The sequence below is a fragment of the Giraffa tippelskirchi genome, chromosome 1, assembly GCF_054371585.1.
Source record: "Giraffa tippelskirchi isolate mGirTip1 chromosome 1, T2T-mGirTip1v1.2.pri, whole genome shotgun sequence".
Classification (NCBI taxonomy): Eukaryota; Metazoa; Chordata; class Mammalia; order Artiodactyla; family Giraffidae; genus Giraffa; species Giraffa tippelskirchi.
The window spans coordinates 72,690,101-72,708,293 of record NC_137275.1 but is presented as its reverse complement, the minus strand read 5'-3'; the positions used below and the strand labels follow the sequence as shown (position 1 = coordinate 72,708,293).

Sequence of the window (18,193 nt, the reverse complement as noted above, 5' to 3'; positions counted from 1 at the left end):
CCTAAGCTGATAAGTCCGGAGAAGGAAATGGCAACCCACTCCACTGTTCTTGCCTGGAGAATCCCAGGGACGGCGGAGCCTGGTGAGCTGCTGTCTATGGGGTCGCACAGGGTCAGACACGACTGAAGCGACTTAGCAGCAGCAGCAGCAGCAGCAGCAAGCTGATAAGTCAAGAAGTGTAGTTACTAACATGTTACTTACTATTACAAAAAATTATCAGTAGAGTTAAAACAAATACTAAAAGATCATACCATTGCATAACTAAGCTTTGTTTGGTGGAATATGCAAAAGGAATTTTGTTGTTTTAAAAAAATTAGAGCTATTGTTTGATTTGTTACCATGCACATATATCGCTTTGATAAACACTTAAGAATAAATTACAAAATATATGTAAAGGGAGAAAAGAAGGAAGGAAGGATGAAGTTAGGGAGGGAGGCAGGCAGACAGGCAGGCAACAGTGAGTCTGCAGAGCAGTACAGTAACACCATCACCTCCGTGTTCACTGTCATCACCACTGCAGCAGTTTCTACTGATACCACTGTTATTACTTGGACTTGGGTGTCAGACACTGGGCTAAGTGTTTTGAATGCAGTGTCTAATTTTAGTTTTCGTTTCCTTAGAAACAAGAATTGATAAATTCTGATTAATAACTCTGCTGAGACTAATTTCTTTCTTCCATTTTAAATCTGATTTGAGAAATAATGATCATCTGCATATTTTCTATCAGATATTTAACTATACCTGGACACAGAGTATTTAGAAAAAAATATTTCAGCAGCAAGACAATATTCCTTAATATTCGAAGAGCTGACATGTGAAAGATAATTAAATTTGTTCTCCAATGTTAGAGAGCATGCTGATGGTGTAGACTATACTTGAATAGGTCTGATATAGGGTATGCTTTTTAGTATGCACCTCAGCAGATTCTGATACAAGTGGTTCATGCATTGTGCACAGAGAGACTTTAGTTAGTGGTGGGGGCTGTATTTGTTAATCTCTAGGATTTCTTCTACCACCAAGAGCCTTTGACCCTTCTTAGATTGGTGCCTTGGTTAGATATTAGCTAAGAAGTGCTAGCTAGATTTCTTGTGATGTGAATGGCAGTCATCCTGATGGTTGATAAAAGAAAATAAATTCAATAAAAATTATTTGATTTCCAGTTTCCATCTCCTACCATTCATTTGAGGTATTATTTGTGCTGACTTTATGTACAAAAAGGTTTCAAATTTATAAAGTCTATCCAAATATGGATATAAAAATACACTATGCTGGTTTGTTTAAAAAACAAAGCAGATTAACAAAACCTGTTCCAGCCTGAAAGATCAGTTTTCCAATAAGGAAGAAAATAGATTATGTCATCAAATGTTTCTTTCTACTCTGAGAGGCTTATCTTCCCACCATCCACAAGGTGTTAAGTACAGAAAATGATGTTTCTATTTGCTGAGCCAATGGGTTTCCCTTGATTTCTTAAGGCAGTCTTGCAAAATTAAGAGAAAAACCTTTATTCTGTTCTTTGGTACTTTACAGAAAATAGCATACTTCATGCTCATGAGACTGAAACTTCTAAAATTAGGAGTAATAACCACAAACACTGTGGGAACAAGAAACTTACAGTTTTGCTGGTTTTGTGTTCTGAAATTTTTGGCTCTATACCACCCCTCTATTTATTAAGCAGCTTCTTATAAGACATGTATGAAGGAAGTAAAGAGTCTTTCAGTTCAGTCGCTCAGTCATGTTCAACTCTTTGTGACCCCATGAACCGCAGCACGCCAGGCCTCCCTGTCCATCACCAACTCCCGGAGTTTACCTAAACCCATGTCCATCGAGTCGGTGATGCCATCCAACCACCTCATCCTCTGTCGTCCCCTTCTCCTTCTGCCCCCAATCCTTCCCAGCATTAGAGTCTTTTCCAATGAGTCAACTCTTTGCATGAGGTGGCCAAAGTATTGGAGTTTCAGCTTCAATATCAGTCCTTCCAATGAACAACCAGGACTGATCTCTTTTAGGATGGACTGGTTGGATCTCCTTGCAGTCCAAGGGACTCTCAAGAGTCTTCTCCAACACCACAGTTCAAAAGCATCAATTTTTCAGCGCTCAGCTTTCTTCACAGTCCAACTCTCACATCCATACATGACCACTGGAAAAACCATAGCCTTGACTAGACGAACCTTTATTGGCAAAATAATGTCTCTGCTTTTAAATATGCTGTCTAGGTTGGTCATAACCTTCTTTCCAAGGAATAAGCGTCTTTTAATTTCATGGCTGCAATCACCATCAGCACTAAATATAACTGAAAATTTTTCCAAAATAATTGATTTTGTCTTTATAATTAATATTGCCTATGTTCATAAACCTTTAAACAATGAAAATGTGGTTACTTGCCTTATATGGCAAATTGCTGGGTCCATGAAGAAAATCGTATTGTTCATTAGTTTCAACTTTAGAAATTAACAGCGACTCCAATCAGTAAGAATCCAAGTGGTTAGTCAAGCTGGTAACATTTTGTCCTTGTGAATCTAGTTAAAAGGAAATCAAGAGGGTGGAAAAGAACATATTTAAAAATGTTTATGAAATGCTTAAGCTTATTTCCAGTTGCATGAATAAATCTTCGATCCTTTCACCCTAATGAAAATAATAGAAATGAGAGGAAACAATTTAGATAATTTTCTGTTACATATTGTCATGTTCTTATTACCATGTATTTGATCCCCTGTCATCATTGAAAACAATTTGAGGAGGTTCAATCTTAGAATAAATCTGCCAAAATCTACTAGGTGTCATTTTCTTTTCTTTCTTCCTCTCTCCCTTTCCCTTCCTTCTTTCCTTTCTTCCTTCCTTCCTCTCTTCCTCTCTCCTTCCCTTTGTACTTTGCAGGTTGCCACCGAGATTATAAAAATTCAAACCTGCTTGATGAGAATCTTAGTGAATTTAAGTGTTCAGTGTTGGGACTTTCATGACACACTTAAATTTCTCCTGCTCCTCTACCACCATCACTCTCCTTCCCTATTTCTTTTCATCAGTGAGGATCCACTTACTTCCTGAGATATCAACTTTCTTTTCATTTTTCAATATTATCATACAGCAACCTGGTTAGCTCATTTTCAGGGGGAGGAGGGGAAAAAGTGATGGCAAAATCATCAAAACTCAGAAATATACGATACTCATGTTGACTTTGGCATTTCAACAGTGTTATATTCACAACTTGAGAGTAATATAGTTGATGAAAAGTTTCAAGAATTAAATATTTCTTAAATGACCAAAGATGCTTATTTGCATATTCCTAGAGGGGGACATTTCCTGGAGAAGGAAATGGCAACCCACTCCAGTATTCTTGCCTGGAGAATCCCAGGGACGGGGGAGCCTGGTAGGCTGCCATCTATGGGGTCACATAGAGTCGGACACGACTGAAGTGACTTAGCAGCAACTTAGCAGAGGGGGACACATGCTTTCCAAGTCTCTCAAATTTCTCTACAGAGAAATACCGTAGTTGATAAAACAATCTAAGCAAAACGTACCTTCTACTGGGTGTCTGAGTTTGCCTTTGTCATTCTTGTGGCATTCTGTACCCTACCACTTCTGTCAACCCTTGCCCAAGTATTCTAGCCATGTGGTTGTCTTATCATTATGGGCAAATACCTAGTGCACAGCAAACTGGCATATTTCTGAGGATCCCATATAAAACAGTTTCTCAAGAATAGCACTCTTAATTGGTCCAAACTTCATATTTGTAGTGTTATTCATGCACATATTTATTTTGTATTCTGTGTATTATTTTTATTAGTTGCATATACATATATATGGACACACATGCACATAGATATGTATATGGAGAGAGAGCTTTATGTAGTCTTATAGTTTAGTTATTTAACTGGGACTAGATATTAATTTATACATCTTGTGTATGTATTACTCTCACTGGCTATTGTACCTGGGTATAACACCCATAAACAGCAAGAATCATCGTTCATGGTCACAGATCTCAAAGTTCTCTTGATGATATATTTGGATGTCTCATATATTTTGATTTCTCATAAGAGTTTATGAGCTTATTGTTTGCTTTACTAATTAATAACTTGTAATAGGAATAAAAGGAATAACAGTTTTTTCTTGTTTATTTTGTTCTTGAATTCTGGATCTTATCTTTAATTAACCACATTTCTGAAGGACACTTTTTCAAGTTGCTTGTCTACCTTATGAGAGTTAGAGTTGCAGACATCACAGTTCTTCCCTGATATCTGATTCAACTCTAGATATGTTAGTTCCTTTGTGGTTAGATGTAGCTATATGACCATTTCTGGCTTATCAAATGGAGCAAAAGTGACATGTGTCACTTGAGCACCAGAGGATTTAAATGTTGGTGTGACAACTCCTGTTCTCTCTTCTTCCTGTTGTTTTACCCAGGGATTTTCCAAATTGGAAAGTATAAATGGAAGTTACAATAATTTATTTCTACTGCCTCAAAGTTAGTCTTAACAGTGTCATAGGACAATGTAATCATCAGAAAACAAATTTATACAAAATTTCTAGCATTATGAATATGGATAAGTTTCATGTGGGAAACCATACACAGCAACAGTTTCTGTGTCCTGCTTTCAGTTCAGTTCAGTTCAGTTGCTTAGTCATGTCCGACTCTTTGTGACCCCATGGACTGCAGCAAGCCAGGCTTCTCTGTCCATCACCAACTCCCAGAGCCTCTTCAAATTCATGTTCATTGAGCCGGTGATGCCATCTAACCATCACATCTTCTGTCGTCCTCTTCTCCTCCTGCCTTCAATCTTTCCCAACCTCAGGGTCTTTTCAAATGAATCAGTTCTTTGCATCAGGTGGCCAAAGTATTGGAGCTTTAACTTCAGCATCAGTTCTTCCAATGAATATTCAGGACTGATCTCCTTTAGGATGGGCTGGTTTTATCTCCTTGCAGTCCAAGTGACTCTCAAGAGTCTTCTCCAATACCACAATTCAAAAACATCAATTCTTCAGTGCTCAGCTTTCTTTATGGTCCAACTCTCACATGGGCCAAACTCCAATAGGTGAGTTTGGAGTCGCCCCTGCTTAACATGGGCCAAACTCCAGTAGATGAGTGGCAATTATTTTGGGAGTTGAAGATTTTGTTTATTTACTTATTGATGTTTAGTCTTTGTAGCAAACCATGTAAAATAATCAGAAACTCAAAGCTCATGCTCTAGTGTAGCAAATGAGCCATTTTTCCAAAAATATCATGAAGTCTTTGTCCATTAGCAAATTCATAAACCATAAAATTAAAATATAAATTAAATTATGCCAGGGAGTATTCACAAAGAAGTATTAGAACATATAAGTGGCGTCTCCAACTTTGGGAAAAGAAATTTGTCTTGAGAAGCATATTCCAAGAGACAGGGTTCATTTCAGTGATTTTAAAGTAACCTGTGACTTTTCTGTACGAGTGTGTAGACCTTTAGCTTGAGACAGTTTCTTATAGGGAATTGACCTTCACAGGTCTCTCAGAAAGTCTCAAAGACAGTATTTAATTCCTTGACTTTGAAGCAAGAGTAGTAGTATACATCAGGAATTTAGTCAGTGTCTAAAAAAAGGATTTAAAACTGATGATAAAAGGCAGTTTTTAACGGAATCAATATAATAATTAAAGATAGACATTAAAATGGCTCATTATAATAACTCATCTACCTAGAAAAAAATGCATGAGAAAAGATGGCTCAACATCACTAATTATTAGAGAATTATAAATCAAAACTATAATGAGGTATCACCTCACACCAATCAGAATGACAGTCATCAAAAAGTCTATAAATAGTAAATACTGGAGAGTGTGTGGGTGAAAATAGGAACCTTTCTACACTGTTGGTGAGAATGTAAATTGGTGTAGCCACTATGGAGAATGGTATGAAGATTCCTTAATAAACTAAAAATACTGTATGATCCTGAAATTCTATTCTGGGCATATATCTGAGGAAAAGCATAACTCAAAAAGATACTTACACTCCAGAGTCCATAGCAGCACTATTTACAATGGCCAAGACATGGGAACAACCTAAATGTCCATTAACAGATGAATAGATAAAGAAGATGTAGTATATTTACACAACAGAATATTACTCAGTCATAAAAAGAATGAAATAATGCCTTTTATAGCAACACGGATGGATCTAGAGATTGTCATACTAAGTAAAGTAAGTCAGACAAAGACATATATCATATGATATTGCTTATACATGCAATCAAGAATATTATACAAATGAACTTAAAGACACAATAGAAATAGATTCACAAACATAGAAAACAAACTTAGGGTTACCAAAAGGAAAAGTCACGGGGAGGGATAAATTAGGAGTTTGGGATTAACATACACACACTACTATATATAACATGCATAATCAACGAGCACCTACTGCTTAGCACAGGGAATTATACTCAATATTTTGTAGTAACCTATAAGGGAAAAAATCTGATAAAGAATATATATAACTGAATCACTTTGCTGTATACCCAAAACTAACACCATATTGTAAATCAGTAGTATGTCAACTTAAAATAAGAAGAAGGTCCTGCCAAAATTAAAAAATATCATTCATCTACCATTTACAATGCATCTAATGAGAGTTTATTTTGTCTACTAAATGCTAAGTACTGGATTTCAGAGATAAGCAAGATACTGTTTCTGTTCTGGAAGAGCTCATAAACTGGTGGAGGAGACAGAAAATTCATCAGTTATGTAAGACTGAAGACTGAAGGTTGGCAAGAGAAAGGCTTGGCCGCTTGCCTTTGGGAAGTAGGGAGAGATAAAGCAAAACCTTTGTGGGGAAGATGACTATCGCTCTGGGAAGGCTTGGCCAAAAATATGGAACAGGAGAAAGCATTCCAAGACAATGCTTTTGAACATGAAAATTTCCTGGCTCATGCAAAGATTTACAGCTCCTTTTGGCCTAAGTAGATCAGGTTGAGTTAAGCCCACTCGGAGCCAAGAATCCTAAAAAATGCCCTCACTAATCCAGCTCCCCCTGTCCTTCCTCTAGTCTAGCATTGTATTATAATTACTTGTTATGTTGTTTTCTTCCTGACTATAGAGGGTAAAGAAAGAGGGCCCGTGTGTCACCATCTTTGTATCCCATCATGCTTTTAATTCATGGCAAATGTACATCTAAATGCCATGAAAGATTAAAGAATGCATGTCACCTTGCTGAGCATGAGTCAGGAGATCCTATTTCTAGACTGACTCTGCCCTTTGCTAGCTATGTGGCTTCTGGCAAGGCACTGCCTGAATCCACACTTTGGTTTCCTCTTGTGTATAGCAAGCATGTTAGATTAGATGTTCTCTAAGATCCTTGAGTTTAAGTTTGGATGAGCCTGTGATTCTGCCTAATTAGACTATAGAGCTTCAGGGAGGTTCAGAAATGAATATTGCTTTTACATCCTTTCAGGGCACTTAGCTGAATACTTTTTAACTTTGGAGTGTGTGCTTTGAAGTCAGAAAATCTTAGTTCCCAATCCTAGCTCTGCTTAGCTTCCATCAACTTTACCCTTTTTCTTTTGTAACATGAAAAATATAAATTCTCCCTCTTGTGTAGAATTATTTTGAAGCTTAAATGGAGTGATGTACCAGAAGTGCCAAATAAATTGCCTTAGTTTAGGTGCCAGAAAATGTTAGCTCTCATCTTTAGTTTACTTGCAATAATTAATAGATGTTTGTTGATTGTTTTGCCTTAGGTATTAGTCCAAAGCAAAGGGAGATTAAAGTTAAGCGGAAACTCTGCCATCTTCTCTCACACTGCACTTGCCTCCAAGGAGGAAACAGGATGGGTTGATTCTATTCTCATGCCCCTTGTGATGAGGTCTAAATTTTCATTATCTATTCAACACAACAAGCTTTCACTGAGTATCTGTGAAAGTTACTAGGTTAGATTCTTGAGTATAAGAAGTCTGCCTAATACACTGAGAAGGGAAATGAACACAGTTTGAGATCAAGTTTTCAGGCTTTCTGAAACTCAAATCAGGAAATATGACCTGACAAATACCCATGTGCTTTGAGGGGTGTTGTGATAGTGTGTTTGCAACTGATTGTCATAGAAATGAGGACAGCACATATATAAGAGGGTCATTTTCTTCCTGGGTTCCTGTCACATCCACTTCAGCAGCCAATTCCTCCTCCTTGGTCAAATATAAGCTCTTTTGGATGGTCATTTCCTCTACCTACTGGGACATGAAATTGTCAGCCACATACAAATACCTTTAATATTAGAGCTAAAGTGATGCATGCCTGAGGAGAGGTGATAGACATAATCCTACAGGAATTCAGAGACAAAGAAGTTGCCTGCAGCAGCCTCTTTGCTTTCCTTGCTACACTTTACTCTAAATCCATGCTACCCAGGGTTCTGGAAACATAAGCTTTCTCATGACTTGGACTGTAGTTGGAGCAAAGTCATAAAAAATTATAAATAACACCATAGATCTGAAGTGATATTGTTTGTAAAAACTGTCATTTTTTACAAGTGTTTGACTTAAAAACAAATGTGGTTACAGTGAAACTACAAATATCCTTCTCCATGTTTTTTTGGTAGAAAAAAAAAATTTATTCAATGAAAATATTATCTGAATTCCTTAAAAACATTGTGTTTGAACACTGGATGATTACATACATGCCAAACATCTTTCATTTTAAGTTAACTAGAGTTTCAAATTAACCTGTTTTCTTAGCTGATCTGTATTGTTTACTTGAAGGACAAAAATAAAAATAGGTTAAAATGAGATTTTTGAGAGAGCTGTAACATAACATGACAAGTACAGATTTTGGACTTCTTTGGCTCAGAGGTCACATGGAGTCACTACTTGGTCCCTGCTATGGACTGAACTGTGTCTCCTGCAAATTCATATGCTGAAGCCCTAACCCTCAATGTGCTCATCTTTGTAGATGAGCTTTGTGAGATAATTAGATAAACATTCTCAGTTTTATGGTACAAGCTTTTGTGTCTTTCTCAACAAATATTTATCCATGATTCAACACTCAATTTCCTAGTATATTTACGCCCCTGAGGAAGAAACAAGAAATAAAACCACAAGTTCTTAATGGCCTATTTTTCTTCTCAGTATTGCTCCAAGATCTTCTCTCTACTTTCCACTTACCCTTCTCTAGGGCTGCCACTTCATTTGACTTGCAGCCTTGACTGAGTCTCATCTCTCCTCTCTGCACTGTGAGAATGAGTTTTATGTTCTGTCTCTGTGGGTTTGACTGATGGAGCAGCTTCCAAGCCAAATGTTGATAGGAGGATGACTCTCCTCAAAACTACAGAATGTGTCCTTTCTCCATTGTATTTTCTTCTATACCAGCTCTTTGGAATCTTCTTTCTCTCACCTGAAACTTCCTTGAAATGTCATTTTTAGTCATGAGAAGTAACAGCCAAAAATTTTAAATTAGCTATAAGTTTCATCTGGTTCAGCCCTAGTTATATCCCTAGTCTCCCTTGTTGTTCAGTCATTCAGTTGTGACTCTTTGAACGCCCATGGACTGCAGCACGCCAGGCTTCCCTGTCCTTCACTATCTCCTGGAGTTTCCTCAAACTCATGTCCATTGAGTCAGTGATGCTATCTAACCATCTCATTCTCTGCTGCCCTCTTCTCCTCCTGCCCTCAATCTTTCCCAGCATCAGGGTCTTTTCCAGTGAGTCAGCTCTTCACATCGAGTGGACAAAGTACTGCAGCTTCAGCTTCAGTATCAGTCCTTCTAGTGAATATTCAGGATTGATTTCCTTTAGCATTGACTGGTTTGATCACCTTGCAGTCCAAGTGACTCTCAAGAGTCTTCTCCAGCACTAGAGTGTGAAAGCATCAATTCTTCGGTGCTCAGTCTTCGGTCCAGCTCTCACATCCATATATGACTACTGGAAAAACCATAGCTTTGACTATATGGACCTTTGTTGGCAAGTGATGTCTTTGCTTTCTAATACACTTTCTAGGTTTGTCATGGTTTTTCTTCCAAGGAGCAAGCATCTTTGGCTATTCTGCTCACTCAGCCTAGATATATGGTCCAGCTCTCACATCTATACATGACTACTGGAAAAACCATAGCTTTGACTATATGGACCTTTGTTGGCAAGTGATGTCTTTGCTTTCTAATACACTTTCTAGGTTTGTCATGGTTTTTCTTCCAAGGAGCAAGCATCTTTGGCTATTCTGCTCACTCAGCCTAGATATATTCACGATTACTCAAACTCACCTGGCACAAACCACCAAGAGCCTTCGAACTGGCTGGTCCCCCTTCCTGGACTGTTCTTTCCTTAATTGTCCCCTGTAGTCACTCCTCTTCTTTGCATCCTTTAATAAAATATTCTACAGAAATCACCTAGCCCACTACTCCATTCTTATTGTTTTAAAATACAATGTATTCATAGAAAATTTGCTGTACAATAAGGCCAACAGATCAAGAAACAATTACCATTGAAAATATAGCTCATTATTCACAGTTCCCAAGGGGAGGGGACATGCAGGGCAGCTCAGGGTCTGTTATGAGACTGAGGGAGGTCTAGTAACTGTGGGCAAGAGCCTTTACTGTGGTTTCCAAGTAAAGAAATAGACAAGCCAAGGCAAGCATGTTTAGGATTGATCAGTCTGAATAATTTCAGTAGGCTCTGATACATAGGGGCTGTCTCTAGGTGTCTGGTACCTGGCCCTAGAGTGATTAGGGCGGGTGGATAGTGGCTTGGATTGTGAAAGCCCAATAAGGGTAGTGGTTGAAGGTATGCACTATGGATTAGCTGGTTCATATTTGAAAAGCATGCCCTTGGAAGGAATATTCTGCCCAAGGAGGTGTGAAAGGTAATGAGGAGGGTAGAAGGCCAAGGCATGATGACTCAGGCATGCTATTGGGTTGTCCAGTACAAGATGTGTCCAGCACGTGCTTTTCAGGCAGATATTATAGCATCAAATTTACAGATGCTATTAACTTTGTTAACATATCAGCACTCCTAATTTCCCTTACCCTAGTTTTTTTCTGTAGAATTTTATCACCTGCTACATGTCATACTGTGTATCTGTTGTTGTTCTGTCAATTAGTTGTGTCCAACTCTTTGTGACCCCAAGAACCACCAGGCTTCTCTGTCCATGGGATTTGCCAGGCAAGAATACAGGAGTGGGTTGCCATTTCCTTCTCCAGGGGATCTTTACAACCCAGGGATTGAACCCGCATCTCTTGCACCTTTTGCATTGGCAGGTGGGTTCTTTACCAGTTGAGCCATTGGGGAGGACCCATTATGTTTATTACCTGTCTCTTCTTTATACTATAAGCTTTGTGAGGATAAGAAATCTTTTATTTTCTTAACTGGTAGTGCATGTTAGTCACTCAGTTGTGTCCAGCTCTTTGTGACCCCATGGACTCCTCTGTCCATGGAATTCTTCAGGCAAGAATCCTGGAGTGGGTTGCCATTCCCTTCTCCAGGGGATCTTCCCAACCCAGGGATCAAACCTGGGTCTCCTGCATTGTAGGCAGATTATTTACCATCTGAGTAACTGATAGTACCTGAACCTAGAATAATACCTAGCATATGTACATGCTCAGTAACTATTTGTTGCATAAGCACTTTTAACTCTGCAATCTATAAACTGTTGGCATTACGTGTCATGTCCCAACCAAGATTCTGAAATGCTGTCCTCTGGCTGAAGATCTCTCTGGACCTTGATTATTTATGGAGGGGGACAGGATATTCTCGACTCTGAAACAAAATCTAACTGCTTGAAAGACCTTGGTCTTAGTCTATTTAATTTCAGTTTGTTTTTATATTGATGATGCTGGACAGAATCTATATAACAATATATTTAGTATTCTAAACTCAAGGTCTCATAAGCTGCTTTCTTTGTTAACATAGCCCAGTGCTTTTTCACCTGTTATTTTCAGGTTATTGTGAATTCAAGTCAGGAAGTGGTGTGTCTGTGCACACATATACCATATGTGGATGTGTATGTGTGTGTGAGAGAGAGAGAGAGAGAGAGACAGAGAGAGAGCTGGAAGGGGAAGGTGGGGGGATAGTGTGCACACACTTCTGCAGATATGTCAGGGTCAGAGGGCTCACAATGCTATCACTGCAACCTGTGATGTCTTCTTTTCTAGTAAATCTCAATGTTCCTTTACATATTTTGAGGAGTGATTACCATGGAAACTATAATAAAGCATGAAAGCATTGTGGATTTATATTCTCCACCTAGAGCCTCTAACAAAGGGACCTCACAGATACTTAACTTCTTAGTCTATTCTTGCTAATTACACATTCGTGTTTATGCAATGAAAATAGAGAGACCTGTGTTGTTAACGTCATTGTTAATAGTCAGTGTTGACAATGTTGTCTTTATCACTTGCAATACTCACAAACTCAGCTTTGGTTTTGAATTTCCAAGGGAAAATATAAAATTTGATATCTCAATAAAATTACTATGTCACCTTGGAAAATTTTCCTGAATTTTACCATATTTCTCATTTCCTGTTTTTTAAAAAAATCTTCTTTCACTTCCATGACAGAATGAGAATAATATTTTAAATATTTCATATGGTAGGAATAATATGACAAATGTTGTCAAAACATTATGGAGATCAGTCTATGCTAGAGGTTTTTTTTAACCACCTGCTTTATCAAAAAAATGAGAACTGCATAGTGAGACAAAAATTATTAAAACATACTTGGTATGCTTGGAACTAGAGACTTTGCCTTTTGTTGTTAAAATATACTATAAAGATGGAGTGTCTGGAGAAATGAAATCCATTTTACTTTTTCACTGCTGTGCATAATATGCTGAGATATAACAATTGCCATTTGGACCTCTTCCTATGCTGTCTGTATTTGCACAATATGCCTTCTGCTAGGCATGATAATGAATGATAAAAAATTATACCAGTTGGTGGCAATGTTGTTTTCACAGCAGTGGTCACTTGTTAAAACCACAAGTCTATGCTTATTTTCTCCTTATTAATTCTGTTATTCTGAGTTTTCATCTTGTGCTACAAGTTATTTCTGGCTTGAAAATGAAGCCAGGTTTCTGTAACCCCCAAGTATTCATCTTGTTATCTTTAAATCTTTTTCATTACTGAAGGCAAACTAAACATGAAATAATAAATAGCAGGATTATGTGGGATGAAAAAGGAAATTCTGAAGACCGCAGGAAACTATCAAACACTGCTTTGCTTCATCAGAAATTATACATACATGCAATGGAAAGCAATTTTGAATCCTGATTCTCAAATGCCTTTCATCTGGTATTCTGTTTTAGAATTTATTACTTAATAGACAGAATATGTGGTATTTAGGGAAAACTTCCCTAAATATCAGTTTTTATCCAGATAAACTCAGAAAACCTTCCAAGACAAGCAATTGATAAAGTTTAAATGTGTAAATATATTTCATGTGTAGAATTGATAAATGTGATACAAGAATACATCTAGTGAAGGGAAATTGAACACCTCCATTCACTGGCCTCAACTTGTGCTATAACTCTTTACCCTCTGGCTCAGATTTCAACTTTCACCAAGAAATCTTTTCAAATCACATCCCAATTTGAATTAATGTTTATGCTTCAACTGCTACCAACTTCTGCAATTCCTATTGATATCTCTACTGTTGTACTTGCCTCAACTTGATTTACGTTGATTATTTATGCAAACATGTTATTTCCCTTAGATATCAATTTAATTCCACAAAGTTTATTAGACACTGACCCTGTGCTAGCCACACTGCTGGATGTCAGTATAGTGAACTTTGCAGAGTCCATAGTGTAGTCTTATTCAATTCTGTGTCTCTTGGTTTTCTTAGCATCATGAAACGTCATTATGTTTTCACTGACTTTGATGAGATTAGAGCTTTCATATCTAAAGGATAATGATGGTGAACTTGTTTCTTGAGTAATTGCAAGTGTGCAAACCTAGTGTCAAGAACCAAATATTGGGTTGGCCAACCCAAGAGATGAGCCAATTAAAAGAAAATGGATTGACACTCAAGTGCCAGGAAGAAAGCAGGGGGAAGAGCAACAAAATGGAGCTCGTGGGTTCATCAGGGAGAATAGAGAGTGAGGGAACAATGATAGAAGTAATCACAGAAACAAACGCTGCCACATTTGTTGAGTTATGTACATCCTAGGAATTAACTCATTTAATCCTCTCAACAGTTTCCAAGGTGGGCATTAATCTCGCTTTCCCCATTTCACAGATGGAGGACCTTGTAGATGCTGTTGTAGTGGCCTATCTGAATTCTGATTCCATTTTTTCCCATCTTGATAGATGTACTTTGATTTAGTTCAGATATTCACGCTTTCCTAATGCAGAGAAAATACCTCCTGAAATTGATACCATCTGCTCTAGGAGGGTCCCTGTTGACTTAATGATAACTCCATTCCTTGCAAGTGAGTTGTTCAGGAACTTAGGCCTCAGGTGTTAAGCCAATGGCACTGCCTGGCCAGAGGAACTAGTTTAGGAATAGACATATGACCTGGCTTAGACTGAAGAAGTGCTGAAGACTCCTAGGAAAATAAATTCTTCATTCTGAAGAGAGAGAGATCCAGAAACAAATCTCTCATTTCCTGTCAATAGTGAACACATAACATATAGTGTCAGAAACTGCTCCAAATATGTTGCCACCATTAAAAAACTAGAGACAACTTCAGGTGTGATGAGCTAATGCATTTACTGTCTAAAATGTCAGTTTGGGTCAGAGTTTTTGATTTCTTAGTTGCTGCTGAAGGCATCCTTATTCTGCTGCTGCTGTTAAGTCGCTTCAGTCATGTCCGACTCTGTGCAACCCCATAGACGGCAGCTCACCAGGCTCCCCCGTCCCTGGGATTCTCTAGGCAAGAACAATGGCCTGGGTTGCCATTTCCTTCTCCAATGCATGAAAGTGAAAAGTGAAATTGCTCGGTTGTGTCCGACTCGCAGCGAGCCCAGGGACTGCAGCCCACCAGGCTCCTCTGTCCATGGGATTTTCCAGGGAAGAATACTGGAGTGGGTTGCCATTGCCTTCTCCAGGCATCCTTACTGAACAGGCATAAACAAGATGAAGTGAAGAACCAACCTCAAAGTGAGATCCATTTGACCAGGTCTGACCACATTTTTGCTTTATCTCCCTGTGGCAGCCTGGGGAAATGCTACAGGAAACTTCTGAGAACATATTTATACTTGAGCTAGTTTGGGTTTCCTTAACAGATTTCAGTTACTCTTTATTATGCATGACTTCTCCCCAGTGTTGTTCTTTTATTGGGAAACCTTTATTGGCCCGGTATCTCTAGCCAGCTCCCTCCTCCCATCCCAGCAACTGGAGCTGCTTTCTTAAACTACTAGCTTAAGAGTGCAAGTCTGTTTTTACTCAGATGATTGTGTCAGTAATTGTAACAATACACCAACCTGTGAAGCTTATTCTTTTCAGACACTGCTGTGGTCACATAGTATCAGCAACTCAGCCTTCTAAGAAATACAGTCCTCATTTGGACATGGTCATTCTTCCTGGCAACATCATGATCTGGGCTGCAGCTCTCCTCTCTCTTAGTCCCTGTAGCCATGTTCCAGGACTATTCCTCTTGCCAACCCAGCCTTAAAATTCTATGCCTTGAAACAGAAGTGGAGCTTGGCTGGAGCATGACATTTGTTATGGTCAAAGATGACTCATGTATACCACTAACTATCATACAAGGCACCATATGATGAAAGAACTATAATTAATGTCTTAAAAAATTCAGTTGCTATAAAATATAGATAGATCTAAACTGAAGGAGCTAAAGAGCCTCTTGAAGAAGGTGAAAGAAGAGAGTGAAAAAGCTGGCTTAAAGCTCAGCATTCAAAAAACTAAGATCATGGTATCCAGTGCCATCACTTCATGGCAAATAGAAGGGGAAAAGTGGAACCAGTGACAGATTTTATTTTCTTAGTTTCCAAAATCACTGCTGACGGTGACTGCAGCCATGAAATTAAAACATGCTTTCTCCTTGGAAGAAAAGCTATGACAAACCTAGACAGCATATTTAAAAAGAAGAGACATCACTTTGCCAACAAAGGCCATCTAGTCAAAGCTATGATTTTTCCTACAGGAGTAGTCATGTATGGATGTGAGAGTTGGACCATAAAGAAAGTTGAGCCCCAAATAACTGATGGCTTTGAATTGTAGTGCTGGAGAAGACTCTTGAGAGCCTTTTGGACAGCAGAGAGATCAATCCAATCCTAAAGGAAATCTGTCCTGAGCATTCATTGGAAGGACTGAAGCTGAAGCTCCAATACTTTGGCCACCTGATGCGAAGAGCTGACTCACTAGAAAATACCCTGATGCCAGAAAGATTGAAGGCAAAAGGAGAAGAGGATGGCAGAGGATGAGATGGTTAGATAGCATCATGACTCAATGGACATGAATTTGAGCAAACTCCGAGAGATAATGAAGGACAGGGAAGCCTGGTGTGCTGAAATTCAAGGGGTTTCAAAGACTTGGACTTACGTATTGTTCAGACTTAGTGACTGAACAACAACAACATAGATAAAATCTAAATCTCACTGATAGGAAGATGAAGAGAAGCTGAGAGAAAGTAGTAGAATGCATGGAAACATCGTACCTTGTCTTTAACAAACTTCTGAGAACCCACAATAGTTAATGCTCTCTCTGTCCTAACCCTACCTCCTAAAGGTTTGTGCTGGCTACTTTCAAGACTAGGAGTTTTTGCTTGTTGAATTTGAAAAATGGAGACACAAATAGCTGGTATATTGAATTGCCTCAAGGACATAATGAAGTTATCTTGGCAGATGAATCAAATGATAGTTTTTAAGCAAAAATCAGGAAAATAATCTAATGTTTATACAGTACTGCCAAGAGTCACATCTTTTAAGATTTCAAAGGAGAAACTAACCGCCTAGAAACCTTGATAAATGTGTGTTGACATCCTAGAAAAGAGTGGCCATTCAATTACTTCCATACTCTATCAGCTGAGCCAGGAGATGAAAAGCATATGGCTGGAAAATGCCCCCAAGTTCATGAGGCCTTTGACTGTTTCTAAAATATTTGATATTAATATCCTTTTTTGACTTGGTCTCAAGGTATTTCCTTTCAACCAAGAAATCTGAGGGGGGAGGATTAGCCCATGTTAGGAGTCAATTCAGATGAAACACACACATTTATTTATTTCTGCCTTCATTCATTCATTCAGTTCATCATAAACTCTGTAAATATTTATTGGGCCCTGGCTTTACTATAGACTATGTTATGCTCTAAGCCTTCCAAAACCAGTGAGAAGAAATATTCCTTTAAGAAATTCCTAGTATATTGAGGTATGGGGGAAGGGATTAGGACCCTACAAATACTGGTTTAACTCATTGTGGTTGGAAAGATACTGTGGAAGCAAGTTGGTTAGAGCTAAACACTCAAGGGAAGAAGATACCGAGAAATTGACATGGACCGAGGCATAAAGGAAGAGTATGTCTTTACTACACAAAGAAAGCAGGAAAGAGTTACAGAAGAAAGTGGTGTGGAGGCATGGAACAGGGTGTAGCACTTTGGTTATATTGGCTCAGTAGTCGCTGTAGGGCAAGAGAGGATACAAGGCAGGAAAGATGGATATGGCCACATCAGAAAGGGCCATTCAATTTTATATTCTAATTGAGTCACTGAAAATTCATTTTAGTGAATGATTCTTTAGAAAATTTACTTGGCAGTAGAAGAGAAGATGAAGAGAAGGAAGAGAAGGCCTTGTACTCATAGTAGCTAGAGTGAGTATATGGTTTTGTCTGTGTATCTTCTTCAGGTGAAATGATGCCTTTCTTTTTTCTGAAGAACTCTCTCTCTGCTGTTTTTCTTGGACCTGGTTTAGATGGGAATGACTTCACCCCCTGGATCTGGGGGAGAGCCCGAGACCCAGTCCTGTTGAATGTTACACAGCCAGTGACTCTTAACAGACTATGTGAACTGTAGTAATCATTTAATTACTGAGTCTCAGCATCTTCATCAAGAAAGGGGAAGCTATGCTTTCATTCCACATAATTTGTTTTGAAAGTAAAAGGTGATAATTAAAATAAGAACAGCAGAGGAACTAGTATATAGTAGGTCTGCCAGTTATTAGTTTAATTTAGTTCTCTTATATTCACCATGAGGAGTGAATGAGATGATGGATATGGAATGCTTTTATGCAGGGATATGCAATTGTAATTTTTTTTCTGGATATGATTATAATGTCAAGAGAGGAAAAGTGAATAAGAGGGAAT

The 18,193-nt window shown here is 38.3% G+C and overlaps 1 protein-coding gene across 5 annotated transcripts in view; it reads left to right on the top strand.

The window, feature by feature from the left end:
- LOC145546416 (uncharacterized) overlaps positions 1–18,193 on the top strand; it is a 452,418-nt gene that overhangs the window by 364,689 nt on the left and 69,536 nt on the right. The gene's annotated exons all lie outside the window — the stretch shown is intronic.